We start from the raw sequence: 11,099 nt of genomic DNA, 5'->3' as shown, positions 1-11,099 counted from the left end.
CCTCCTCTAGTCTCTCTGATCTGATGAAACTGTCCTTTCATGTATTCCTTGCTGGCTGGCTATGAATTTGTGTCTCATCACCCAAAGAACCTGCCTGCACGTAACATCCGAAACAGGTGCTTACAAAATCAATGGGAGGGCTATGGAGGAATGAAGTCAGAAGTTCTCCTATTGCACTATTGATTTCAAGATCCAGTTTCTGTACCTGCAAACCAGGTGTCAGGACATTGCTTCTGCTGCTGCTATGACCACCATCATAACCATCTCACATCCAGGAAGCTGGTGACTACACACTGGAACAAGAAGCCCAGCCACCTCAAACACGTCTTGTTGGAACCTGAAGAAAATGTCTCCAACTCCTTTCTGCCTTCCAGTTCTTGAATGAGTGCTTCTTGTTGACAGATCCTAAATTGGATACAGAGCTCTATTTGTGAGATAATTGGGATGAAGTTATTTTCAGACTTGAAATTGGGGTAATATATATGAAAAAAAGCAGTGGGAATGGATGCCAAGAGCCAATAGACAACATCCAGTGCACTTACCAAACCTCCCTTTTCTGAGAAATGTTGACAATAAGCCAGGGATGAAAAATGAGGTATTAGCCATAGCAAATGCTCAATGATCTCCAGCAATAATTGATGGCTGTGATTTGAGGACATAAAAAATCATAATACCTGAAACCTGATACCATGTAGGCCATTATATATGCTTCTTGGCTGGATGCCCCCAACAAAAAGCACCTCATTTCCCTGATCTGGTTATGAAAAAGTTAAGAAACATTACAAAGGGTAAATATGGAAGGCAAAATGTTTCATTCATAGTTCACTAAAAGATGAAGTTTTATGTGTGGGATTATTTTATAGGTAAGGGTGTGTAATGTATGACAGTTTTCTCAATTATGATTAGAGCTTTGACTCCTACCTTAGTATGTATATCTATTATCATTAAAGCAATGCATCTAATTGCTTTATCTGGTTTTAAGAAATAGTGCAATTGCTTGCAACTGAATATGTCATAGTGGAGAAAATGGAAGTTAGCATTAGAAAATGTGTGTTCTAGTTCTTGCTGCTTCCTTGGGAAAATCACAACTTCTTGATACTTCAATTTCCTTATATGTAAAATCAATTTGAGATTAAAATTTCCAAAGTATTTTATGCTCTAAAATTCTATTTTATTATAGTTTTTGAGTATTTTTGACGTTATAAATTGACTGACTTGAGTTGGATGTAGGTATAAATATACTCAAAAAGATGCTGCTCCCAATGATGTAGACTCTTCCACGTAGTTTGTTGTCTTGAGCTTGCTTAGGAAATTTATCTATACTTCTCTCGATACTTTACAGAAAACAAGCCTTTATGGGACTGTCACTGCTTTTCTCTCCACATCTCCCTGCACAGATTCCTTTCCATCCCTGAGGTAAAAAACAATCAGTGCAATGTACCTATTTTTCAAGCAGAAAGTTTGCAGTCACGAAAACATCCCCTTAAATCACCCTGTGTGACCTTTTGAACAATGAGCAGAAGGTTCTGCAATTTGGCATCCCTAGCATAGTCCATTTAAAATCTGTCACTGATAGTTTGCAAATACCATGGGAGCAGTTAAGGGCCAGGTTCTCATTCGAGACAATGAACCATTTTGACCTACAGGGGACTCCGTCCGCCTGCCATCCATTCAACTCTCTCAGAAGCCTCTATTACTGCTGCCAAAGAAGAGGAGCTCCTCTCTGCAATGTAAGGCTTCTTATTTGAAAAACCAATCTCATAAAAAGTAAAATTTCATGTTCTTGGTCCTTCCTGGCTGAAGTTGCTTGAGATTGATGCTAGGTTTTCACGGGCTGCTTTTTGAAACACAAAGAACAAAGGCCTCCTAGGCATTGCGGGAGGTGCCAGCTGTGGCCCTGCTATGACGACTTGTATAATGCTGTCTTGTTCTGTAAAAGATAGTGGAAATTTGAATTTGTATTGGGTATTTTTCCCTTCCAGCTGCAGAATTATTCTTTTTTATCCAAATGCAAAGATATTGTACTTATACTGGTGCTTCTACCCTTGTTTGACCATTGAAGCAATTTACTGAATGCCGTTTTTCTAGAAAGATCCCAATCCTTCCAGAATTTACATGCTCAATGAGTAGCTGCCCCATATATCCACCGAGAAAAAGCATCAAAACTGACACATCGAGCTTACCCCATAAGAGGAAGAAATGGTTACAGAATGCCTGCCAATTGTTCTTACTGTCTTTCAAATAAACTAATCAATATATTATATTTGTTTGATGATTTTCAAGCACAACTTGAAAACCATGGTTCACTAAGGTGGATGCAGTGATGATACATGCCTTTTAGAGAAAGGCAACACGTGTAATTGTGACAGGCTGTGAGGAGAGAAGCTCTTGGGAGCCATTAAGAAAGAGTGGCTTAGAGGTGTCCAGAAGCAATTCTTCACGGAGAGTATGGAGGTGTCTTGGAGCTGTCAGAAATGGAGATAGGAACTAATAGGGGAAAAAACCCTGAAATCTCCTCCTCTGAATACAATGGTGATATTCTGCAGCTGGAGTTGTAGAGGGGGAGTGGGAAAAGTATGTGAGGATTGCAAACTGGTGGATTCCTGGAATAAGAGAGGTTCATACCTTCATGGATTCAGGGACAGGGAGAAATAGGGAGGAATAGAAACAGAGTGATCTATAAGACTTAAGGAGAAGTTTAGGCTCAGGAATAGGTAAAGGTTGGGGAAAGGATTGAAGATGATTCAATGCTCAGAGATGGAGTGGGAGAAGGAGATAATAATCAGGGATGTCTGTTGCATCACGTCTTAGTAATAATGTGGTGGTGTGTTTCTGCCTCCAAATAAATGTTCTTCTTTAGGCAGTACTTGAGACAGGGGAAGGTATGGGCATCAGAAAGGAATTTCTGCCCAGAGCCTATGTTCCTCCCCACTGGGGAAGGGAGTCTACTCATTAAGCCAGCAAAGTTTTCTCACTTGGAACTCTGGCAAAGGAAAGAATTTATCATTTGCATTGGAGCCCTACGAAACTAAATCAAGTTGCAGTGGATTGAATTGTGTACCCCTGTTTGGACATGTTCTTAGTCTTGGTTTGCATTCTGGTGGGTATGGACCAATTGTAAATAAGATCTCTTCAAGATGTCACTTCAGTTGAGATGTGGTCCAACTGAATCAGGTTGGACTTTAATTCAGATTAGTTGAGTCCTTTACAATCAGAGTGAAAATCATAATAGAGAGAACAGTCATTGGGAGCAGCCAGAAGCCAGAAGTCAATGGAACCTGGAGGAGAAAGGAGAAGACATCCCCATTGTGCATGTGCATTGTCATATGATGGAAAACCCAAGGAACTCCAAAGATTGCCAGCCAGAAGATACTGACCCTGGGAGGAAGCAAACTTCTGAAACTGAGACAATAAATTGCTATTTTTAACCCAGCCTATTGTACAGTATTTGTTTTAGCAGCTAGGAAACTAAAGCAGAATTAGAAGCCAAGATTTCTAGCTAGGAAATCAGAAGTATTTGTAGATTGGATGATTAGTTTTCTAGAAATTCTAGCATCTTAATGCAGCCTACATACTTGGTGTTGGTAAATATCCTCTGTAGAATTTCTGTTAATTATTTTCTTAATATAAAGTTATTATATTAATAGTGCTTACCTAATATTTCAGATATTCCCAGGAGTTCTGGGAAGTGATGGGGTGGATTGCCATCCTCATTTTTTCATGAAAATAATTGTATAGAGAATTCATGAAGAGTTTCATTATTTAAAATCCTGTATAACTTTAAGTCCATTGTGAGCAAACATACCGTATAAATAAGGTTGTGAGCAATCAAGCATTTTGAACAAGCAGGAAATCATCAACAAGAAAATTTATGTTGTAATGCTAAGAGATTTGGCACAACCAGCTCCAGGGTATCAGTGGGTTAGTAATGGGAATTCTGAAAAAATTATCATCATGGGTTACAAGAGGATAGCATGGAAAGAGTTCTGCGCAGGACCATTCATAACCCAGGAGTGCAAAAAAATGTATGAAGTTAGTGGAAGCAAAGCTGGCCAGATATCCAAAGTATGATTGTGAGCAGATTTAGCACTTAAGGATAACAAAAGTTGATGCCATAAACCAAAAGCCATTGTACAAAACAGCAGGATAGGAGGAAGAATAAGCTCAGATGCATTCCTATAAGTGTGTTGTTATGATTCCAGCCTGTTTTTAACGTTGAGGACAATGGAGACGTAGCATAGACCTCAGTACCCCTAATTATTTACTCCTTGATGCAGTCTTCTTAAAGGGTTCATACAACTCTATCTTTACTAAAGAGAGCCAGCCTCAGATAGGCTGGATAACATGGAGGCAAGTCAACAGATCTTTTCATCATAAAGCTATTGATTGGATTACCAGGGCAAGGTGGCCTGTGGCATGGAGTAGAGCTAGAGAGAATAATCGCCTCCTTTGATTTTTATTTCAATCTGTCGATGACAGATGGGCACGGATGAACCAAGAACTTCCATTTAAAATTTCATGGAGAACATAATGTGCAGCAATTCACATTTTATCTATTTTTGAAATGTTATCCCATCACATATATATGAAGAAGAAAAATATTTTAAATGCAGTAAACAGTAAAAGTGTGACAGTCTCTTGAAGACATTAACTAGACTCATATAACAATAGCTCTTAAGCATTAAACACTGAAAATGCCTGGCCAGAAAGTACTACATCACCTGGAGGAGGATTTTAAACTCTACATCTCCACTGACACTTTGCTTTGATTAGTGCTCCTGCCAATAGATTTGTTCAATGTTCTGCTTGCCTAGTGGAACCTCCTAAATTCTCATTTGCAGCTGTCAGTTTTCAGCAACTTGCAAACTCTCAGATCATTAAAGTGGCATGCCATGTGACTCAGATTTGACAGACAATCACTTGCTAAAAATATCTGTCCTGATCAGTGCTGATGTTCCAAAGGGATATTTTCAGCTTCTTGTTCTCTCTCCCTCTCTGTGATGACATTGTACCTGATGAGTTAAAAGCAGCAGAAGGAATAGCATTATTAAAGGCAGCAGGTTATTGTGGTACACAGCCTGCCAATGGGGATTTGGGTCAGAAGCAGGAACCCGTGTAGCCCTGTGAAGGTCTATTCTCTGATGATTCCCATGGACCTGTCACTGCACACTCCCACACTTTGCAGACATCCATAACTCTTTTCTTCAAATGGCCTTTAATTAGAACTGCTGTCGCTGTTGCTTGGTTGGGTAGATTTGATCTGACTTTGTACTAGGCCATTACAATCTCTTCTGGTTCATGCGCAATTGGGGTATCAGAGATTAGGGCCTTATGTAATTTCTCAGATTGACAAGCAGTGATGGTTATGGGCTGGGAAGGCTAGATACAGTGTGAGAAATAGGTCTCAGAAGACATCATCACAGGGTTAATCTATGGTCTTCTCAACTCCTCTGTGGTATATGTCCTGTGTTTCTAACAGAAATATAGCAAGGTAGAAACTAGTCCTTTAAGTTGCACTATTTCGTGAGTTCTGCTTATATGGTCTACCCACTCTGGGCTTTGGAATTTTAACTGCAATTGCCATTGGGATTTACCCTTCCAGGATCTACCTTTAACTATTTCTGAAGAAAGGTTGCTTTATAGATATTCTTGACATTTCTGTTGAAAAATATATATTTCAAGGTGATAACACTGGAATAAAAAATTCCCACCTGAGTAAGCTGTTATTCTTTCCTATGCCATATTGTCAAAGATCCTTCCCATACTCCAAATCTAGAAGTGCAAGGTTATGCTGTTTAAATATTTCCCCCTAATTACATAGATGCTATATTTGCTGACAGTTGATTGTAATTGAACACAATGAAGATGTAATTGTTTTTTTTTTCCCTTCTGCCTGTGACTTCTCCAGTATTCTAGAATTAGATTGAATGATGAGCCCTATCAGTAAGTTGGGGCTCAAGGGCAACCCAGATTTCTGAGCTAACTGGGGACACATTATATATATTGTCAGTAGTATTAGTCTCACAATATGGTTGGATTGGGATTGAAGACTTTTTTTTAACTGACCCAGTAGCTAATGGGCCACAGGTAAGGCCTATGGTGTGTACAGCCTCTGGAAGCATGTGCTTCCTCTATTCCAGCCCATGTCACAGGACTGTGTTTTAAACTTGGGTTCTTTGCCTAGCACTTCACATGGATTAGAACTTTTCCTGGAATCTCATGTCCTGGGATGGGAATTCTCTCCTCTGAGTAGCTCCTCTCTTACTTCCTCCCTTAAAGATCTGTATTCTGCTCTCAGTGACTCAGTAAAAGCTGGAATGTTTCCATAGATGAATCTGGAATTTATATCCTATCATGACCTTAAGTTCCCCAGGCCCTCTCCTGTTATTGATGGGGGACCCAAAACATTTAGCTCTGTGAAGCTAAAAGGCATATAACAGAAGCACAGCTTTTCTACACCAGCTCTCCTCTAACCTTAATCTTACTCCACAGGGACAATCCCTTTTAATGCATATATACAGCTGCTTCTTCTGGTATTTAACACCATATTCCAAAATAGTATGTGTATTGTTATTTCTTGATTTTTCTTTTTCAGTTTTAGGCATGATTTTTAAATTTTCAACTTACAGAAGATGAGGCTTAACCATTCTTGCCCCTGCCACTACCGGATATCCATGCAGTTTTCTTCTACCTGTCCCCTAAATTAATTTATATCACATTTATATTGGATAAAATGCAATATTTATATTATTATGACTATTGATTCCATTCAAAGCTCAGTCATGGGGTGTACTAGGATTACATTCTCTCTTCAACTTGTAAATATTTATTTCTTGAGTTATTAATTGACCCATTTTTGTTCACTAAGCTTTCTGAATATATATCACTAATTTATTTCCAAACCTTCCAACACAGCTTCAGAACTCTTCTCAATACTGTCAAAATGGTTGAGTAATATATTATCTTATTTTTCTTCTTAGAGAGATCTCCCCTGGAGTGCTCTCTTCTCCTGTTTGAATATAGACCGTTTACCCTCTGGGTTTGCTGCACTGCTGTCACTCTGGGATTTCTTTTCAACTTCCTTCTGGGAATTCTCTTAATTTGTCTCTTGTTTCCTGGATTCTATATTTTCATCTTTCTTGGCTTGTTCCATTCAGTTTGGTAGAACATATATGCAGTAGACAGATTCTAAAATTGCCACCAGGACCCCCAAAACTTGGTATTATTGCCCCTGTGTCTGGGGAAACTAATGTCTTGTTTCTAGTCAATAGGATACGGCAAGGGTGATGGGTCATCACGTCCATGATTACATTCCATAAGATTGAAACGCCAGTCTTGCTAGAAGGCTGTCTCCCTTCTGACTTTAAAGAAACAAGCTGCCGTATTGTGAGCTGCCTTATGGAGAGGGCCATTTAGCCAAGACTTCAGGAATGCCTCAGGTCTCCGGTCTGGCAGGCTACAAGGAACTGAATGCTGCCAAGAAACATCGGCATTTGGCAGCAAACTCTTTGCCAATCAAGTCTTCAGATGAGAATCCAGTCCTGACCATCACTTTGATTTTAGCTTTGAAGAGGTTACAGCTAGGTTGTGCCCAGACTCCTGACCCACAGAAACTATGAAATAGTTAATGTGTGTAGTTTAAGGTCACTAAATTTGTGGTAATATTGTTGCATAGCAATAAAAAACAAATACAGGTGTTGGTACCTGAAAATGGGATGTTGTTATAACAAATATTTTAAATTGTGGAAACAACTTTGGACCTGGGCAGTGAATGGAGGCTGGAAGAATTTTTAAGATAATGAAGATAATGAAGAGAAAGCCTAAATTGCCTTGACAGACTGTTAGTAGAAATCTGGATTTTACCAGTGAGGGCTCAGAAGTAGTGAGGAACATGCTATTGGAAACTGGGTAAAAGGAGATGCCTCTTATGTGGTGACAGAAAGCTTGGGAAAATCATTACCTACAGTTAGGTGGAAAGCAGAACACGTCAGTGATAAACTTGGTTATTTAGTTAAGGAGATTTCCAAGCAATGAGATGGAGGTATGGTCTAGTTTCTTAAATTGAAGGAAGAACTATTAAAAAGGAACCATAACTTGATGACTTTTAAAAATTTCAGCCTCTCTAGATGGCAAAAGACACTAAAGGGATAGCTTCCGAGTACTGTCAGAAAAATGTGATCTAGAGGAAAAGCCAAGGATGTGACAGTACAACATGTTGTTAAAACATCAGAAAAATCAAAGGATCAGAGTAGTATTGAATTACATGAGAAACTTTTGAAGGAGATTAAGGGTACATCTCATAGAATCCCTGAATGAAATTGTCAGGCCTCTAGAAAGATTAAGTGTGCATCCCTCGGTTATTTCAACAGAAGCCCAAGATAGAGAATGGCTTATCTCAACAGATCTGTAAGTGTGACTTCTAACAGAAGATCCACAAGGTTTCTGTGAAAGTTATTTCAGTAAGAGCATTGCCATCTTAAACTGAAAGGTACAGAGAGAGTACAAAGAAGTCAGTCCCTCACAATTTTACTGGAAGGATGCAGCCTTATATAACTACTCAGCAGCAAATATATGTTACTTTTCATGATCCAAAGGGTGGAACCGACAGCTCAGAGGCAGTGTGGAGAGTTATTATTCCTAGATCTCGAGAGCTAATCAAAGACCTACCAACATTTGCCCACCCATATTTTTTGAATTACCATGGACCAGTCATTCCTCTGTACGTTCCATTTCTCCACTTCCTGAATGGGAATGGCTATAGTTATTATCTTTTGCCTCTCTCACTTTTGTATGTTGAGTATTTGAGGACCTAACTTGTCTTTTTAGTTTTTAGATAAACAGATAGAAAGGAACTATACCCAAGGGAACTCATTCACTCTTGAACTTATTGTAGATGATGAGATTCTGGGCTTTGAACAGTTGCTCTAATGGGATGAAAATTTGGGGGAACTCGGGAGGGGATGAATGTATTTTACATGTGGGAGAGGCATGAATTCTTTTTTTTTTTTAAATTCAGTTTTATTGAAATATATTCATCTACCATACTATCATCCATGGTATACAATCAACTGTTCACAGTACCATCTTATAGTTATGCATTCATCACCACAATCTATTTCTGAACATTTTCCTTACATCAGAAAGAATCAGAATAAGAATAAAAAATAAAAGTAAAAAAAGAACACCCAAACCATCCCCCCCATCCCATCCTATTTTTCATTTAGTTTTTGTCCCCATTTTTCTACTTATCCATCCATACACTAGATAAAGGGAGTGTGATCCACAAGCTTTTCACAATCACACTGTCACCCCTTGTAATCTACATTATTATACAATCGTTTTCAGGAGTCCAGACTACTGGGTTGGAGTTTGGTAGTTTCAGGTATTTACTTCTAGTTATTCCAATACATTAAAACCTAAGAGGTGTTATCTATATAGTGCATAAGAATGTCCACCAGAGTGACCTCTTGACTCCATTTGAAATCTCTCAGCCATTGAAAGTATTTTGTCTCATTTTGCATCCCCCTTTTGGTCAAGAAGATGTTCTCAATCCCACGATGCCGGGTCTAGATTTGAGGCATGAATTCTTAAGGCCAGAAGGTGGGCAGTGACAGACAGACTCTAAAGTGGCTGCATGATCCCCACCTCCTAGAACTCAAGCCTTCTGTAATCTTCTCCCTTTATCCAATAGGATTCAAGAAAAGTGATGGGATGTCACTGCAGTGATTACATTACATAAAACTGTAACACCCATCATTCTCAGAAGCTCCCTCCCTTGCTGACCTTACAGAAAACACCTGCATGTTATTAGCTTTCCTATATAGAAGGCCAAATGGCAATGAACTGAGAGTAACCCCTGTCTGACAGCCAAGCAGGAAACTGAGGCCCTCAGTCTGCCAGCCTTCAAGGAACTGAATGCTGCACCAAACATGTGAGCTCAGAAGGGCCTCCTTCCCTGGTTAGGTCTCCAGATGACAGCCCGGCCTTGGCTGACCTTGATTTTTGCCTTCTAGGGTACCCAGCTAAGTTGTGGCTCTACTCCCAACCCATAGAAACTATGAGATAATAAATGTGTGTTGCTTGAATACACTTTGATTGTGGTGTTATTGTTATATAGCAAAAAGTAACTAATATGTTATCTTTCTATACCTCCCTGAGAAAGGGTGTCCTAGTTATACATTTTGCCTGTGTGGAAGTGCTTTTTTTTCTACCCTCACCCTTGCTTGATAATTTCACTCTGTATAAAATTGAATATTGGAAATATTTTTTCTCATAATTTTGAAGGCTGCCTTTTATTTTAACCTGTAAAGCTGTTGAGGAATCTGATGCATTATACATTTTGAACTTTTGTCTCTGACACCTTTTTTTTTTTTTCCTGTCTGAAAGCTTTTACAACCTTTGATGTATTCCAGGTGCTCTAACAGATCCTATTGCCATGCATTGATGTAGGTCTTTTGGGTGGGACTAATCAATTTGAAAACGTGCCCATCAGTTCTGTGAAACTGCTCAATATTTTTAAAATGTTAATTTCTTCCATGTTTTCAGTTTTCTGTAATTCCTAATAACTGCACTACTGAATTGATCTTATAATTTTCTTAAATTTTTCTCTGCTATGTTTCAAGATTTTTTATCATTTTATCTTCTTAGGCATTTTCTGAACTTTACTTGCCAACCCATCTCTGATATTCTTTTAAAAAATTCTGTTGCCATACTATTAATTCCCAAATCTTTTTATCTGAGTAGGCTTTTGTGGCATTATTTGTTTAATGTCTTAAGATACAGTACTTATGTGGTTGAATTTTTCTTTTGTTCTCTACATTGTCTCTATTACCTCCAAGTCCATTTATTTAATTTATTTTTCTTTGCCTGTTTATTTGTTTGAGTCTCTGTCCTTCATGTTGGAGCTGTCCCTAAAACATCTGGTGATATTTGTCTATCTGCTCATATTTCACAAGGAGGCACTAAAAGATTGATTAAAACCTGTATATGGTAGAGAGTAGGATTTTGTAATCTATGGGTTTCACTGTGGGGTATGTTTCTACAAAATTATTATGTGTGGATCTTTTCATCTTTTCTCTTGTGCTATCTGTTTTCCAAGA

The 11,099-nt window shown here is 38.6% G+C and overlaps 1 long non-coding RNA gene across 2 annotated transcripts in view; it reads left to right on the top strand.

Annotated features, from left to right (window-relative positions):
* The first annotated feature begins 1,662 nt into the window (after nt 1-1,662).
* LOC119518897 overlaps nt 1,663-11,099 on the top strand; it is a 102,108-nt gene continuing 92,671 nt past the window's right edge. For both annotated transcript variants that reach the window (XR_005213866.1, XR_005213867.1), the window contains exon 1: nt 1,663-1,730. This is a non-coding gene — a long non-coding RNA (uncharacterized LOC119518897). The remainder of the gene's footprint in view (nt 1,731-11,099) is intronic.

The sequence above is a fragment of the Choloepus didactylus genome, chromosome 2 (genome assembly GCF_015220235.1).
Source record: "Choloepus didactylus isolate mChoDid1 chromosome 2, mChoDid1.pri, whole genome shotgun sequence".
NCBI lineage: Eukaryota > Metazoa > Chordata > Mammalia > Pilosa > Megalonychidae > Choloepus > Choloepus didactylus.
Note: the sequence above shows the minus strand (reverse complement) of the source record. Positions and strands in the feature narration are given on the sequence as shown.